An 18,111-nucleotide genomic window follows, 5' to 3' on the forward strand; every position below is an offset into this window, starting at 1 on the left:
CGCCTCGGCTCGAGTCACCCGAGTCGAAACTGTGTTCGCTATTCCGGAAAGAAGCTAAAGGGAAAATACGGAACGGGAAGGGTGTTTGGTACCGGGTTTAAACGGCACGGAACCAACGAGAAGGTTCAAATGGGAACAGGCGAAATGGGAAAGGGCGAAAAGGGAAGGTCGCTTTGCGCCGGATTGTGACGGGAAGTAACAAGCGGGAAGGACGAAATGGGAGTGCGTTGAAACGGGAACCTGCCGTTTGAACTCGTGTAGATTCTACCAGGACTCCAGCGCACCTGGTGCCCAGCAACGTAGTCAATTTGGTTAACCTTATGTATAGCCATTCCGTCTATCCAGCTGTGTTTAGTTCTCGCGTGGTGTCCGTAATATTTACAATATTGTCCGCGGCGAAGAATTTCCTGCTTGGTGATTAATATTCAGGCTTAATACCATGAGCCAACACTTTGCCTGCCTGAAGTCGCGTAATATCATGTACTTGTCTACGGTGAGCATGCTCTTTAGAAGGACGTCGTATTGCCGGATAAGGTAGAGCAAGTCATTGCAATGTTCATTGTTGTACGCCATATTAAAGTTAAACTCAACAAAAAATACAACGAAAGTGGCGAATGGCCATGATCTTGGGGTCGACGTGTTTTGTGAAAGTTAAGCGAAATTCTAGTGGGCTTAGAGTTTTGTTTTGAGATCTAACGAAGTAACTAAAATTAGGTCGAAGATGTTTTGATTCAAAACTTTCAAAAAAGACATAAACGCCAGTTTGATCCCAGCAACAGAGGCTGCTTTTCTGACGGAGGCGGAAACCGAGAACTTCCGTGTGTCGAGATTTTAGCGCACTTTAAGGATCCCTGGGGGTGAAAAGTTTTCCGGAGTCCTCTACTACAGCGCCCGTCATAGCCCAGGGTTAGCTTCGGCGCGTTAAACCCCACCACCAATCAATAAATTCAGAAAAGGACATACCTTTCAGCCGACGCGCGCGCTCTACTATGGTTAGGCCGAGTACACATTGGGTAGAGCAGATCTTTGCACTGTTTGTGAAGAGTGCATGAAAACTTTTGATTTTGCTAATGGCGCAGGAAATTGAAACCTATCTTGGGCACCTGCTCGGGCCACAAGGAAACAGGGAGCATTGGACCGTTGTTCGGAAACAACATGAGCACCGTGCATTTGTCGGCGCTAGAAGCAGCTCATGCTTTTGTTCCTGGCTGTGCACAAATAAAATACGCGTAATAATTTGGCCCAGAATCGCGCCTAACAGCTAAACTACAGCATTTACGCGTGAACCTGACTGTAATAGGACAGTTGAAGTTAAGCTGCGGTAAACAGTGACCGTGATAGCAAAGATTAGATAGTTCTTTTGGGTGAATTTCTACTCGATGGTGGAAACAGAATTTCCTCTGTCATCTGCCATGGTGCCTCTTGAGACGGCACTGATGACGCCGACGACAATCATTGGAGTTGATTTGCAAAGATAAAATATATACAGAATATTCACACCATTAACATTGGGGCTGAACAAAAACGTAATAGAATAAATGCAGTGTCTCACCCCCGTAAGCGACGTGCCCTACGCTAACTACAATTAATCTAGCCTAAGCCAGCCAACTCATCTAGCTTAAGCCATCTAGCCTTAGCCTAGCCTAAGCTAACTGCAACTCCTTAGCCTAAGCCAGCTAAATCGACCACCCTGACAGTTCATAGCACTCTTCAAGTCGAGCTGTTCGAATCCGAAACCTCGCGTCTGGCGTTTTCCTTTGGTTTACTAAGCTCCTCCGAAAGCACAAATTGCGATAAGCATCTATACCGATCTGATTGGTTATATTGGCAACTACATTCGCAAACTGCGCCTGACACCTCCCCCGAAAGCTTGATGCGCTCAAGAGCTCTTTCCTACAACCAGAGAAGGAGAACACACCAATAGGAAAAACAACAAAACAAGCAACGTACAGCAAATACCCCGGAAGCATTGGAAACAACCCGGTGCGCGATCTCTCCAACGCTGCGTCAATTCCCGGAAACGGGGCTTGGGTTGCCCACTTGCAAAATCTGACCCCTGAACCCATTACGCGCTTCGTCACCTCGGAGGAGGTCGAACGACTCGTAGCAGTTTAAGGAGGTCAACATTGAAACAAAGGAGGCCCCTCTTTTTCTCGAAAATGACTCTCCGCGAGCGCTGCGGTGGTCGCGACGTCACTCCGCGGTTCGCAACTTTGTTCTCCCCTACGTTCTTAGAACGATTGACGCTTCCAAGATGTGTAACACATCTGCAAACACCGCTGAGGAAATTGCCATCACTCTAGCATACACGACAAACAGCGTATACGTTACAATCAGCACAGACTCGCACCCAGGCAGCAGACTGTTCGGCCTAAATCAAGCGGGTGTACTTTGGCCGGTGATTTTCTGTCCGGCCTTTTTCCGGCAGCCATGTTCGGCCCGTGTCCAAATGTGCGCCTTTTGGCCGTATACGGCCGTACTCCCATGGCTGTTCAACGGCCAGTGTCCGTCGGCTAGTCAACCGGCTTACGTTCATACGGCCAGATTTTAGCCGTACGGCTCCGGCCATTCCAAAGCCGCCCGTGCACGGCCGATGTACGGCCACCAGAGGACAGCCGAGATGCGGTTGTCGGACTCCAGCCTGACTAAAGCTGCCGGATATACGGCCGTGCTACGGGCATTGGAGTTCACTCACAGTAAGTTAACTGTACTGAGGCCGGTCACTGCATGTCGCGCAAGCAGATGACTCAGTCGCGCTGTGCAGCAGCACAAACCCAGAATTCTGGGTCCAGTGCAGCCACATCAAAGTGAGCCCGCGAGCAACCACCAGCCTTGCTTAATTATCAGCGTCAGTTGACACCAAAATTCAGTTATTAAACAATGCTCACAAATCATCGTTCCTTTAATTGCTAAGCCTATTTTACTGTCGAATACAGAAAATATTCAGTTCTTTGTAGAGCTGGAATAGATGTATTGTCCATGTCCTGATATCTTCTGTGGGGAGGCTTACCTGCAATAAACGGGGAAGGGGGGGGGGAAGCTGTTGAACTTCACAAAGATGAAAGTGCCGCTTTTAGCCGATTTCAATTAGGACAAACGTCCTGAGCACTTTCATGCTCTGACTAAATCAACTATTTTAACAACAGTTCCTTGGCCAGTTTTGTTGTATATAAAACTGGCGCGAATGCCTTTACGAAGCGTTTTGGTACTCCACAAAAAATAGGGAGCATTCAATGTAATTTCCTTCACACAAAAAGTATGTCCAGTATTTTCCCATTACTCTTTTTTTTCTACTTGATCTATTATTCTTTTATTATACTATTATACTTTTTTTTCTACTTGATTTTTCTACTCGATCAACTTTTCTGATGATCTTTCACAGGGCTGATCCTAGGAGATCCTGATTGAACAAATGTTTTCATTTCCAATCTATTTTTAAGTTGTTTTCATGAGCTACGTGCACACAACTTAATAGCCCAAAATAATTTAATTGTCCTCTACTGTAGTACTACGGTAAAAAAATTCTAGACGCGTTGCGAATTACGCCTTGCTTCAGGTGACTGCAGTTGTATACCTCTGTGTTCACGCAAGGAAAAGCGTAAGACTAGAGTTTCATAATTTGTTTAAAACGAATAACATAGCAATTCATACTGATTCATACAGCAAACCTTGCATACTGCAAGTAATAAAATAATAAATATTTCATTGGTCAAGTTTGAATGCGTAAGATTATCAACTTCTTGGAGGCGAACTTGCGGCTCCGCAAGTTAGTTTATTTATTTATTTATTTATTTATTTATTTATTTATTTATTTATTTATTTATTTATTTATTTATTTATGTATTTATTTATTTATTTATTTATTTATTTATTTGATACCTGCTTGCCTTTTCATGCATTACAACAGGGAGATACATAACACTAAGCATCAAATATGAGACCAAATAACAAAATACTTCCACAAAGCGCGGTGAAAATCGTCATTATAAACAGTTGGTACAATCAACCGTGGAAGATAATTACACACTCGTATTGATCTAAGATAAAATGATTCGCGATAGGCGTCACCTTTAAAGGAAAGTTAATAATTTGCTTTAAGCCAGCGGTCCCACTTTGCGATATGTAGAATGGCGCTTGGATATATTTCTTCCCTGCTATTCCAGTTTTCGAATGATAGATATTACGAAAAAATTTCAATCTGAGGTTTCGTCTATGATTTTTCCCGTCTTACCATTCAAATTTACTTTTACTTAGCCTCATGCTTATTTGACAGTGCCAATTACCTAATACGAATCGCACTGCCCTATTCTGTATGTTTTTGAGCGTATCAACCAGCTGTTTGGTGTAGGGATCCCAGAAAACACATGCGTACTCCAACATTGAGCGCAGATGAGTAAAATACGGTTGTTATTTTAAGGTAGATGGAGGTTGGCTGAAATTTTATTTCAGAGAGACAAAAACACGTGCAGCCGTAACTTTTGTGTTGTGAACGTGCCTATTTGACCTCTAACCTCTCGTTTAAACTCCTAGTTATTTATATTTCCCAGCCGTTCTTAAAGCAGTTTAATTTACGGTATACGTATTCAATTGGAATGAAGGTTTTCTTGTAAAAGTGATGTTAACACATTTTTTAACCTTCAACGACTTTTCTAAATCAGCACACCAGGATATTATTAAATTAGAATCATGCTGCAGGTATTCGGAATCCCGTTCATTCGCTATAGTCCTGTAAACTACACAGTCATTCGTGAGCATATTTAACAAAGATTTGAGGCCAATAGTAATAACATTTATATATAACAGAAACAATAGAGGGCCCGCAACAGACCTTTGGGGAATTCCTGAGGTCACAGGAACATATCCGGACGAACAACCATTGAGAGCGACGGACCGCTGTCTTAGAGAGATATACTCGGCTATCCATGCAATAGCCGATTCATTCAGTTTATAGCCCGCAAAGTACTAACAGGAAGCTGATATGGAACACCTCCAAATGCTTTTTTTTTTTTTGCAGTACAAGAAATACAGTCAACTACTTTAAGCTTATCTATTGCTAGAGCCGAATCGTGCGTGAACTCAAAAAGCTGTGTTGAGCAAGAAAAACCCTACGAAATCCTTTGCTGGCGATTACGTTTAAACAAATGAGTCATTTCCGAAGGGTAGCTAAGCTCACCTGCAAACACCACAACTAAATTAACATCCAGGCTTCATCATTCCCAAGGCTCTGCTGTTATGGCAAATCTAAAATAACACGTGTTTCTAAATAGACAGTCATAAAATCCCATGAATCAGGGCGCGAAGTTGAGCCTACCAATGCACGAGCTTAGCCTCTTCTATGTTTATCACCAACAAAATAGTGGAACATTGTTTTTCGCAGTATTATTGTAAGAAGAATAGCCGCAACCTTGCGCTTTTGCGCGCCCTTGCCTTTCTTTGGTGGCGAGTCCTTGACAAGGCGCCGGTTGAGCTCCTGCGTGGCGGCCGCTTGCTCGACGCCCATTAAGGCCTTTTATTTTGGTGAATCACCGCCACCTCAGATCGGACATCGCTGCCGGGTGGATGTCTCCAATGGTCTCCATTTCTTGAGGGGGCGAATAGCCTTGGGCTGATGCGTCGACGAAGCCGACGGGCGAGGCGTTGTAGCGGCTATGACTGGCGAGGCTTAGCTCACCCGTCGGTGTGGCACTGTCTTCTTGTGGCAATAAATGACATTTCGATGGCCTAAAATGTTCCCTGCTAATGTCCAGTGAGTCCTTGCACCTTGCCCGTTCACCGAGAACACTCATTACTGTTTGACAAACGATGTTCGTTCATTTAAAACGTAGAAACACGGAGCGGATAAAAATGCGTCTGCGTCATTCGGCTCCCTAACGGCTCTTTCTTCATCCAGCGAAAAACTGGTCCTACACCGTCGGGTCTCCTTCCAAACACGTCTGTGCATGAATTCTCGGCGCCCAGACCCATGCCGTTCTTCGGCTGCACGCCGCTTACCGAAAGAATGACGTATAACCTGAGACCTTACGTAGGCTCGTCTCCTCTTGGAAACCGGTGGCCGAAAATTCTGCGGCCGTTCGCTTGCCGTAACTCGGCCGAGGACCGCTAACCGAATGAAAAATGTACATTCTGGGGCCGTGCGTGGGCCGGTCTTCTGTATAACACCGGTTGCCTGAAGAAAACGAATATTCTGTTGCCGGACGCGCGGTTCACCATTGAAAGAGCGAATGCGAGGCAGCCGCGCTCCGGCCGGTCTCCTTTTGAACACCAACTGCCACAAGAATACAGATATTCTGTGGCCGGTCGCTTCCCGTGCTTCGGCTGAAAACCGTTTCCCAAAGGAAAAACGGATGCCCTAAAGCCGTACATCGGCCGTTCTCTTTCTCAACAGCGGCAGCCGAAAGTTAACTGAATATCTGGAAGCTGGGTAGCTGCCGTTATGCGTCTGAACTCAGGCAGCCCGAGAAATGCCGAAGCGCTGGTTGACGAATGTTGGCCGCTCATCGTATGATCCGTGGCTGCCAGAACCTGAATGCAGGCCGGACATGCCAGAAAGCGGCCATAGATGGGCCGGTCTTGGGACACACTTTCTATGCCGCCTGGGCAATTAGCATGTGGCAACTACCCGCTCGGCCGCATATCACACTTCGCCCTCGAGATCCTCAAGAACATTCCGTAGCCACCTGACATATGCATAGTTTGGACCCCTAGACACGAGTCCCTCGACGGAAATGAGGCGGTGCATCCCGTCACCCGCGTACTTACACACCCTCCGGGCCATCTCCGAAGATAGTAAAAACCCGGACAAGATCCCCCACACTCTCAATGGCTACACGAACATCTTCTCGCACTTCAGACTCAAGTACCCCGGTTCCCACCATCACACTGCCGCCTTTCCAAGCAAACACACTCTGCCGGCTCCAGACTAACTCCTACCCCCCCTTAACCCTCCTTCCCCACATCTAGCCCACCAAATACTGCAGAACCTGCAACTTTTGCCACCATCCAGGCACCCTCTACCATAAGGCATGAGAATTCCAACAACCCTATCTCTCACACCCGATCTCCATGCGAAGTGGACCGGCTGTCCAGCCTTTACCTCCCTACTCAGCGCGTGCTGATAAAGAGGGCACAAGCTGCCAGCAAAAACCAGGGCACCCCGGAGAGGTGCAAGCCCCCACATGGCCGACGCTCTCACCATCCTGCAGCAATGAGGTCGCAATTAAAGGAGTACTGACACTAAATTTCTCGCTTTCAGTTTTTATGCTGTAAAGAATACCTATTGGCCCAGTAATTACGAAAATCGAACCGAAAGCCGTCAGCCGCCAACACAGAATTAATTATAGCACGTTTATTGCAACCAGTTTCAAATTCGGTCGCCGGGCGGGAAAATGGCCGTTCGAAGGCCAGCCTGCAAGCGGGCCAGTCTGACGTCACGGTCTCACCCGTGACGTCAGTGACGTTCGCCGCATCTTGTGCTACGATTGCACACGGTCCGCACTTGCCCGAGTAGTCGACATGTCGTCTGAATCGTCAGACTGAGATGAGTCGCTGCCACCCGACAGACAGAGCAGATTTATTTGGCCAGGCGATTAGGCCGGCGATGTCTTCGCCGTCGTCCGTTTTTTAATATCACTGCGGCTCGAACCGGCGCAGACCGTGATAGCAACAGCTTGTCGCCACTCTTATAATCAATCTGATCGCGAAAAAGAAGTTCCACATGCGAGAAAGCAGATGTTAGTGTGGTGAAAAATTCTGCTAGGGGTTGTTATCAGCGCTGAATCTAAAAGCGGCGTTCAGATATTTGCCGCGATGGTAAGCCTACGCTGACCGGCAATGAATTGAATGATTGTATGGTTTAACGCGCCGACGCAACGCAGGCGATGAGGCGCGCCGTAGTGGAGGGCTCCGGAATAATTTTGACCACCTGGGGATCTTTAACGTGCGCCGAAATCTCGTACACACGGGCGTTTTTGCTTTTCGCCTCCATCAGAAAAGCGGCCGCCGCGGCCGGGAATCGAACCCGCGACCTCGTGCTCAGCAGCGCAACGCCCTAGCCACTGAGCCACCGCGACGGGTACGCTGACCGGCAGCGGAGGTTCGGCGCTCCGACCCAGCAACTGCCGGCACCGCGGTGCGGCGAGCGGCCGAAAGATGCCGCCACCTGCGCGCCATCAAAACAGGCCACGGCAGATGTCTTGGTCACCGATCGCTGAAAGGGCAATTATCGCCAAAATAAAGCTCAGTATGCGAAAAAGGGGATGATAGTGTGGTGAAAAGTGGTGTAAGGGATGGTCATTCGCAGTTGTACAGATACCAGCGATCAAATATTCGCCCCGATACTAAGCCTGAAGTTCCCAACACCCAAGCTGACCCGAGCAACGCCGAGCCCGCTGGCTTGGGCGACAGTTCTTGCGGCCGCCGCCGGGCACGAAATCAGTCCACGTTTAGCGCTGCATGTCGTCGCTTGGAAAAAAATGCATCTTCGCGTCGTCGTCGATTTGCTCGGACAGGCTTCCACGAGCAGTACTTCGCATTCCGCGAGTTTGCCAAACCACAACTTGGGCGAGCTTGGCGACGCGCGCCGCCGCGTCGACATCGCGCACCGCGTGGTGCCGGCACGGCACAGTTTTCGGCACCAGTGCAAGGGAACACCATGCGCCGGCCACGAACTGAAGAGCAAAGACGTCGAACACGCAAAGTGCGCAAAGTTTACAAGCATTGCTCACACAGCTACACCCGTACGTCTCCAGCCCAAACGAATACTACCGACAACAGCAGCACAGGTTATCGTTTCCGGTTCCGAAAACGACTATATGACGTCACCCTGAACCGGCCAGACACGCCGGCCGATATTTCGTCATGCCGAAAGCGATTTCGCTAGTGCTGCCGATTTGTGGAAGCTCGCGACCGGGACAATAAAAATCGATTTTAGATGTGATTCCGGCCTCGGATCGCTGCAAAAATTTCTGTGAGGCATCTGTACAAACTAATGAAGCCAATTATATCATTTCTTAGACGTGAAAATTTGGTGTCAGTACTCCTTTAACGATGTTTATTCTCTCTCTCTTTCTCTCTCTCTCTCTGTCCAAAAGTTAAGTATAGTTTTAGTCCACAATGCGAAGACATGCCATATTGGCTAAATATCGGAACGTTGCATACCAGATGATTCCTTGGACATTTCGTTGCTGTCTACTGGAAATTGTTCAACAATTCCTCCGTGTTTAGCGAAGCCTCTGGATCCAGGCAAAGTCACATATGGGCGGACTAAAGAGGGTAGAGGATGCTGGTGCGCTTGAGAAGGACTTTGTTATGTGGCGTATCTCAACTACGACATTCATTTGCCATTTCAGAATGCATTAAAACTACTATACTCTTCCATTCGTTCCACAAACGACAAATAGGAGTTGAACAAAAAAAATCGCGCCACTCCACCCTGTGAATGTGGTTGGAAAGCAAAGCTGTAAACGGCACTCACAACAATTACACATGCGACGCCACTTAAATTCACTCACGTCGCTCTACAAATAGTGAAACCAGCGAGAAGTGAGATGCACTTAACCACACCCTCTATTACTTCAAAGGAATATTCTTGCTAGGGTTAAATCAATACATGATGCATGAACGCTGGTTGGTTGTTCTTCGTCGTCCTCGTCTCCCGCGCTGTGAATCTTTTTCCAAAGCTGTGCAGCTCATATTATCCGGACCCGGATACGTGGCTTTCTTGACAGAGGCCAGTGCAGCAACGTGTTCTGTCATTCGAAACGGTTCATCTATAGGTGATGTTATGGCTAAGGCAGGCATACTCGTGGGCAACGAGGGTCTTATATTTCATGTCGGCTGAGCGGTAATTTTTCTGCATAAGGTGTTTCCAGCGTCTATTTCACTGGTGTTCGTACTTAGCGCAACAGAGCTGAAGGGGTTAAGTTGTGTCGGTGGTGCCAGGAAACTTCGAACCAGGCGCCATATTCCAGAAAGCGGCCTCCTGGGGTCCAGCTGGCCTCCTGGGGTCCTGGGGTCCGTACCTCCCGTTCGCAAAAAGAAGCCAACTCGCGCTTGGCCAGCTTATTCATGTGCCTCTGAATGGCCTTCTGTGCTCTTCTGGCATCTCGGATGTCTGCAGTTGATTCCGTCTGGCGTGCACTTTATTTTTTCGGTTCTCCGACGCACTACGCAGAGCCTTTCAAACTCTGCATCAGCGGCAGTATACCTTTCCGGTCACCTCAGATAGTTAGTGCAGGCACTCCGGGCCAATAAAAGTGTTTCTACTAAATCGTCATAGGATGACGAACAGTCTACTATTTCCTTTACGGTCAATATGACAGACGTCTACTCGCAGCAACGCAGTGCCCGTTGTGGACGATAGCTCAGAAGCCATCTACAGGGTCGTAAACCGGAATACGGTTACTGCCGTGCCTTTCAACGTCTGAAGCGCTAGTTTCAAAGACACCTGGAAGGTGCCCGTTACTTTTATATCCAATCCACCTCGCACTTCATCTGCTTCTCACGACCATTATCATCATGATGCCGTACCTCCCGTTCGTTCCGGCGGTGCTGCTGAGACAGCTGCCTTCTTCTTGCGCGCATTTCTCTTGCGCCATGGCGGCTCCCGGGTTCTCTTGAGTGATCGCGGCAGGACTTTCTTGTCTAACTTCGTTGAAGAAGTTCTCCGCGCCTCTAACAAACTGCACAAAACCACAGCCACCTACCATCCGTAAACAAATGAACTAAGTGAACGCTTCCACCGTACCCTATCTAACACGATTTCCGTGTATATTCGGCCCACCCGTACAAACTGGCACGCAATGCTTCCATTTGTTACATTCGCCTACAGCAGCGCTGTTCAGAAGACTACTGGTTATTAGCCCTTTCTCCTCGTCTTGGCCTCCAACCGCCTTTTTTTCTCGACACCATCGTCTTTTCAGCTCCCGTGTCTACATCAATCCGTTATCCGAACAGTTTGTCTGTAGTCTAGACTACTGCCGTCGCCTTACTGGCTTGTACACCTGAGCGGCCATGCATGACCGGAAATTTCGCTATGACGCCACGTGTCGTGCTGCACAGTTCCGCCTTGGTGATACGCCACTCCTTTGGCCACCAAATCGCAAGCCACGACTTACTGAAAAAACCAGCATCGGTTTATTGGTCGCTACACCATCCTAGAAGAAACCTGCCCCGTCAATTATCACTTCGTGCCTTGCTCTCCCCCTACGGGCCGCCGCTGCAGGTACACGGATGTCGGTCTCGTGTCCAGACTGAAATCGTTCACGCCTCGCTCTATGAACGGCTGCTCCCAGGCGATCGCTTCCGCGAAGCTGGAGAAAGTGTGAGCATCAAGGTGTGCGCTATGCTATACTCGGATACAACCCAAGAAAAATGCGGCTTTTCCTCATCAAAGGACCCCTATCCAGCCAATGGTGTCGCCGTGTCAACGTGACGTTGCGGTAGACCGCCTCCACTCCGCGCCCACGGAAGAAATCAGAGAATGCTCTTCCGCGCTTACGGAATTCTACCAAAATGGCCGCCTCCGCTGTTCGCGTCAAACCATCGGCGTCGTCGGACTCTCTGAGGGCGATGTTTAGTGCCGTTCAGTCGTATTCCTTGTTTGCGTGTTGTGTGTAGTGTTCTTAACATGCTCGGTAACGACATTAGCTAGATTTTGCCGGTATGACCAGCTGCAACAATGCATGTGAAGACATGAAACGCAGTACTGAAATCGAATAAACCACCTTTCGGCTTTTTCTACACATGCGCATGCATATTGTTCACCAAATTAAATTCTTGCATGAGAGATGTGCAAAATTGAAGCCATATAAGCACTGCTCGCCTTGTGTTTATGACACTTAAGTACGAAGCTGCAGCTGCAATGGTCATCTGCATGCACGCGCTCTAAATTCAAAACAGAGCAATCATGATGGAAAACACATCAGCATATCACCCATTCTCACTGTTGCATCACAAGTGGCTACTGCAGCGGGAAGCTCGCTGCTCCAGCAGTGCTGAGCATCGTGGATGCCAAGTCAAATAGTAAGCTGCTGCTTGCCGCAGCACTGTTCGCAACTCAACTCGTGCAATGTCTACACATAGATTGCGAGGTTAAATCACAATGACAGCACATGAATTCATATCCACTTCATAACACAGGCAATGAAGTATGTTTGAAGGGTTAGTTAGTGATCTGTACCATAAAAAATTTCACCATCTTCTCGTAGGGAAACCCTGAGTAGTATGCGAAGCAGCCATGCGGTCGACTTCAACTTCAACTTCAACTTTATTTACCAAGAAGGGAATACATTTTGATTTGCAATACATCATCTGGGCCCATAGCAACCTTGCTAGTGGCGGGCCCATGCAATAAATACATCATATTGTAGCAACTCAGCCTTTAAAGTAACTCAATACGGACAACAAAAGAAAAGCGGTCGTCAGAACCGTAACACACCGTACACATCAATGTACTTAAACATAGCACATTAGTTCCCATTAGTTCCATTAGTTTTCCCATTCCCATTAGTTTTCAGTTCGATCGCGGCGTTGCGGGAGGAGAATGAAGGGAGTGGAGCGCGCGCGCGCGTCATTTATACCGCGGAGCTACAGTGGCGCCGCCAGCGGAATATGCAGCGGCTACCGTCACGCGTCTAACCGTCAGCTGCTTCGCATTATCACGCGCGAGCCGCAGGTATTGCCATTCGTTGCGCAATCCCGGAGAGGAGAGGAGCTTCGGAGAGGAGAGGAGGAATGACGGAGAGGAGATGAGCGTCGGAGAGGAGAGGAGGAATGCCTCGCTTACTACTCAGGGTTCTCCTACGGGAAGATGACGACGGTGGTTGAACGCGAAGCTATCTCGTGATGGATTCTTTGGTTGGCCAATCCCTAGGGGCATCCTGCCACAACCATCATCAGCGGTGCCGGACCAGGCATACGCAGTGGGTGTGCGGACGGAGGACAACGACAACGACAAGGGAGGAAGTGACACAGCCCCGAGCATGAGATGCTTCGCATCTAATCCAATCCCTAGGGGCATCGTGCCACAATCATCATCAGCGGTGCCTGGCCAGGCATGCTTAGTGAGGGTGCGGTACACAGGGTTCCCCTACTGGAAGATGACGACGGTGGTTGAACGCGAAGCTATCTAGTCATGGATTCTTTGCTTGGCCAATCCCTACGGGCATCCTGCCACAATCATCATCAGCGGTGCCTGGCCAGGTATGCGCAGTGGGGGTGCGGATGGCGGACAACAGCGACAAGGGAGGGGGGACACAGCCCCGAGCATGAGATGCTTCGCATCTAAAAGTTATCTGCACTGATTGATGTATGACTTGTCGGTTGAGTGGATGCCTGGAAGCACACATTTGGTACACATAGCTGCACTGAAATTGGTAAATGCATATCATACTTTTCTTGCTACGCAAGAGCCAAAATCAGATCACATCTTCAGGAAGAAATTTATTAATCTTGACATATAAGCACTACACGAAATAATTCCCATACATGGGAGGATCAATTGAAACCAACCTTGTTGCCCCCTCCCAAAGCTTTGGGGATTGTTAACGTTGTGCTTCTGCATTTTATCCAGTGGAGTAGACAACAGAGAAAACCTATTTATCCTAATTCCTGTGTAAGGCAGCAGATAGCCAAATAGAAGCTAAACAGAATCAGTTTAGAAATAAAACACCGAAGCAAGTTTTCCTGTCCTTACTGCTGTATCCTAAGTCAGATTTGGCTCAGACAGCTAAACAGACGCACGGATGAAATATGCAATGCAAATGAAACGAGCAATGCGACACTGAAGTAGATTTATTTGTTCTAAACGCTGTACAACAAGACAACTTGGCTCAGCCAGCCACACGGGCACACAATGTTCAGTTACATGCTTCCACGGAGGCATTTAATTGGTAACTTTGTTTCTGCATCCCATACGAGCATAAGTGCCCCAACAATTTTAAAAACGTGGTGTGAAAACTCGAACTAGCGTCTTTTCCTGTAGGTGAAACTTGCCTTTATCGTCATTTACATAGTGTCGCACAAGAAGCCTTATAGCCACACACTGCAGAAGTGATTCTGCTTGAAGTAAATTTGTGAACTCGCTTGACTCTGCTTGCACACATCTCATACACGCGAAAAGCCATCCTCCCAGTGCAGCGAGAACTATCGCACAGTGCACTCGTGGCCTTGCTTCCAGAAAATGGTTAGGAACAGCGAGGGTTTTCTCTGGCTCGAGATGTACAGTTTCCTTTTATGAATTTATCTGCCACGCAGTGTCGTGTCAGGGCTGAACTCATTCGGCCTATTTCCTGCACCACACTTGCAACAAATGAGATCAGAAAACAAGCACTGCAACAGCCTTTCCTGATTCTCATGGCCACATATCAAGGCAACCAACCTGAGCCAGCACCACACAATACACCGCTCGGTTTATTACCGCAAATTAGATCATACATGGATTGTTTAAATAACTTCTGCCCCCCGTACTGTTATACAGGAATATCTCTGTTGACTCTATGACACAGCCCACAACATTGAGTAATGGCAAATGAAATAAGAAACCAAACACTGCAATGGCATCTTCTGATTCTCATAGCTACCTATCAAAGCAATCAACCATGAGCAAGTTACGCACCACACAGAGGCTGCTCAGTTACCTCCAGAAATAAGTCTTAATAAAGCACACAAACAGCATGTCTGATCTTCTCTGCTGTCTGAAGGAGTTCCTTGCTCCTGCAGCTATGGAAACACACCTACTTAAGCTAAATGGCGCACTGCACACTAACTGAAAGGGGCAACGGCCGCACTGGCGAATAGCTGGCCGGTTTACACATCTTTAAAGGACTCGACACCAGATAGGTCACTGTCGGAGTCCATGTCATCTTCATCCAGATGGATTATAATAGGTTGAACATGCGCACTCGCTCCTGTCTCCCCTGAAGTTTGTTTCAGTGTTGATCACATGCTGAACAGTGTTCGCCCAGTGTTGAGCTGTTAGCTTGGCAGCTTCTTCCCTCAGGAGCACCTCTACATCTGCCAGCTTAAAGGTGCTGTGCCACCAAATTTGTTGCTTGTGCATTCTTTGTTGCAAACGTTTTCTGTTTCGTTAGAAAGCATGATACATGCTCTCACATGCACATATTCTGAGTAAAAAAATTATTATCGCACGATTCATGTGAACAGGATTCGGTTTCGGTTTCTGGGCGCCGATTCAAGCAGTGATCTCACAGTGTTGCGAGGGCGCTCTGCCACGTGTGTCTACCATGCGGGGCTGCGGTACGTTGCGACTTTACTGCAGCGTCTGCTCCCCCACACACGTGCTTCAACACGGAAGTAAACACGCCGACTCGTCACGTCAAGCCGCGACAGCTCCGACACGGATTCTTCGTCCGCATCCTCGGATGCAGACAAATGAAAACCATCGATATGCAAACAATAAAAATGCTAAAAAAACCGCTAAAAAAAATTGCCCCCGCCGCGAATCGAACCAGCAACGTTGACCGGGCAGGCGCAACGCGCGAGACCACTGAGCCACCGAACTTTTTTTTTTCTTTATTGTCTGGATTCGACAATTCACAACACATCACAGATCAACAGCGTAAATAATATACGACAACACGTGGTGAGGCGGCCCGACTTAGGCCTAGTGATGTCCTTTAAAACTCTTTCAATGACGTAAGCTGCTATATCTTTGGCAGCCACGCAGGCGATACTTCTTGAGATTTAATTACCTCCACATAACGACCTACACTTTCTCTGAAGTACTGTTTTGCGGATCGGGCATCTACGTCGTTGTACAATCTTGCTGTGCGTGAGCGCCATATGCTGTGGAGGCCCAGCGCCATGACTAAGTCATAAGGCATTCCACCTTCTTTGTCTACGGAGAGATACCGTATGCCATGAGGGTTTAGCGGGAAGTCTTTGCAAAGTGTCCTCTGTAAAACATCCCAAAAATATACACCCTCCCAACAATGCAAAAAAAAACGTGGTCTATCGTCTCCGGCGATTTGCAGCTAAAGCAATCTGTCCCCCATGGCACAAAAAGCCCCCTTTCTTCCATAAAAGTCCGGACTAATAATGTTCCCGTGTGTAGCCGAAAGAAAAAAGACTTTACTCCAGGCTGTACTTGCATTCTTTTCACCCTTTTGAGCACATCCTGGCCGAGTCCTCCACAGTACATAGCTCTGTACAAGGGCACAGGGAAGACAACATCCACAATATCATTGTACAAGGTTTTCCGCTTCACTGTGCTTAAATAATCTTTAGAGAAAAGTGCACTCAAAAAGTTCACACTCCCAACTACTTCTTTCAAAAATCCAAAAATACCCCCGACAGGTACTCGGTGGTGACAACATAGTCAGGAAGTACCCTGCCCAGCCTCAGTTGACATACTGTTCGAAGAAAGGGGTCTCTTACATCCCTTAAGAAAAGGAATCTGTTGACCAGCTGGCGCACAAATACTAAATGCGCCAGCCCCAGTCCCCCATCTTTCACTCTCCTAAACAGGTTGGTGCGGCTGCACCTCTCCCAGGTTGAGTCCCACACAAAAACCGCAAACACCCGACGCAGCGTTTGCACATTCGCTCGAGAGCAATGCAGTACCTGCATTACATACCACAATTTACAAATTAAAAACAAGTTGCACACCGTTGCCCTAGCAAATGTTGACAAAAAAGCCCCCTTCCACTTATCCGCCTTTGCACGAATCTCCTGGGTTCTGAGCCACCGAACAAACGGTTTCACGCCGCGCTATAGCCGGTGTACTAGATGGAGGCCTATCCTTGGAGTCGTACGTCGGTGTTTACTAGCTAGTTTACAGAATTCCTGACTTGTAAACTCAAATTTCTTAAATAGGGCTTGCCCAGCAAGGTTCCGCGAAGCCCCCGCAACAGCTTATCGCCATCAACTCTGCTCTTTTGCGAAAGCGCTCGCAAAAATAAGTGTGCCCGGCTGCGACTGCGATTTTGCACTGAAGGGATAGTGCTTGCCGTACTTTGGTTTTACGTTTTACGTTAAAAACCTTTGCCGATACTGATTTCTTATTACCCAAATTACCCTACGTAACTCTTCTTCTGCACGAAACTGACAGGCGAGCCGATCGCACACGCATTCTGGGGTAGCGGCGGTAGCGGCGTCGCCGAAGAGCACGGCCGAAGCGTCGAACGCCAAAATACGGATCGCATTAGCGCTAGTGTTGAGTTGTATGGGCTTCATGGAACTTACTCAGTTTATTACACTCCAGAAACTAACAAAATAGAGCCGCGTTTATTGCGGCACGAATTTTGTCGGGGCGCAGTTTTCACTTCTCGGTCGATTCCCGACGACGCGTCGGGCGACCAGTCAGGCGACCGGTCTCGTTGGCGTCTTCGGTCGGCGAGTCAGTCACACTACGGCGACTTTCCATCGGCCGACGTGTTTGTGTCACCGTCGGCGTAGTGTGACAACGCGGTCTGGCAATTCGGCAGTTGACCGATAGTTCGACTCGTCGGCGTCGCGTCGTCGTCGCCGTCGTGTCGGCATAGTGTGTCTGATACGACCAAGCGACCAAACAAACTGTGGTAACTGGAGTTCACGTTGACGTCGCTCGAGTAGCTCACGTTGTATGACGTCACAAACTTTGTTATGCTGGCAATTGACTGACGTCATCGTCAGTGGCGCTAGCGATGGGTCCCGATTTCGAGAAGAGCATTTAGGTAATTTTTAGAAGCGAATTAAAATATATATTAATCGCTTGCTGTACCCAGCATTTCGTGTTGAGGTCGTTGCATGCAGAGGAAGCTTACAGCAGGCTTTTTACAGAGTTAAAATTTGGTGGCACAACACCTTTAAATGTGGCATTTCTGACTGCGACACCTCGTTTCATCTGTGCCCATATGAGCTCAATGGGATTGAGCTCACAGTGGTAGGGTGGCAGCCTAAGCACAATACATTCTGCCCTTCCAGCTGCACCGTCAATACGATACTTGATGTGCCGTGTCTTTACAGAGGCCAAAAGGCTGACGGGCTCCTTTTTAAGCATTTTTTCGTCCCAAGCAAGTCCTTTGGGCGTCAGCCAGACCTGAACGACCTGTTTACGCGAAGAAGTCGTAGGCACTGCTTCTTTCAGCCGCGAGTGGTACGAGGCATTGTCCA

This window comes from Haemaphysalis longicornis, unplaced genomic scaffold (genome assembly GCF_048455015.1).
Source record: "Haemaphysalis longicornis isolate Haplotype H1 unplaced genomic scaffold, Haemaphysalis longicornis Haplotype H1 scaffold_4, whole genome shotgun sequence".
Classification (NCBI taxonomy): domain Eukaryota; kingdom Metazoa; phylum Arthropoda; class Arachnida; order Ixodida; family Ixodidae; genus Haemaphysalis; species Haemaphysalis longicornis.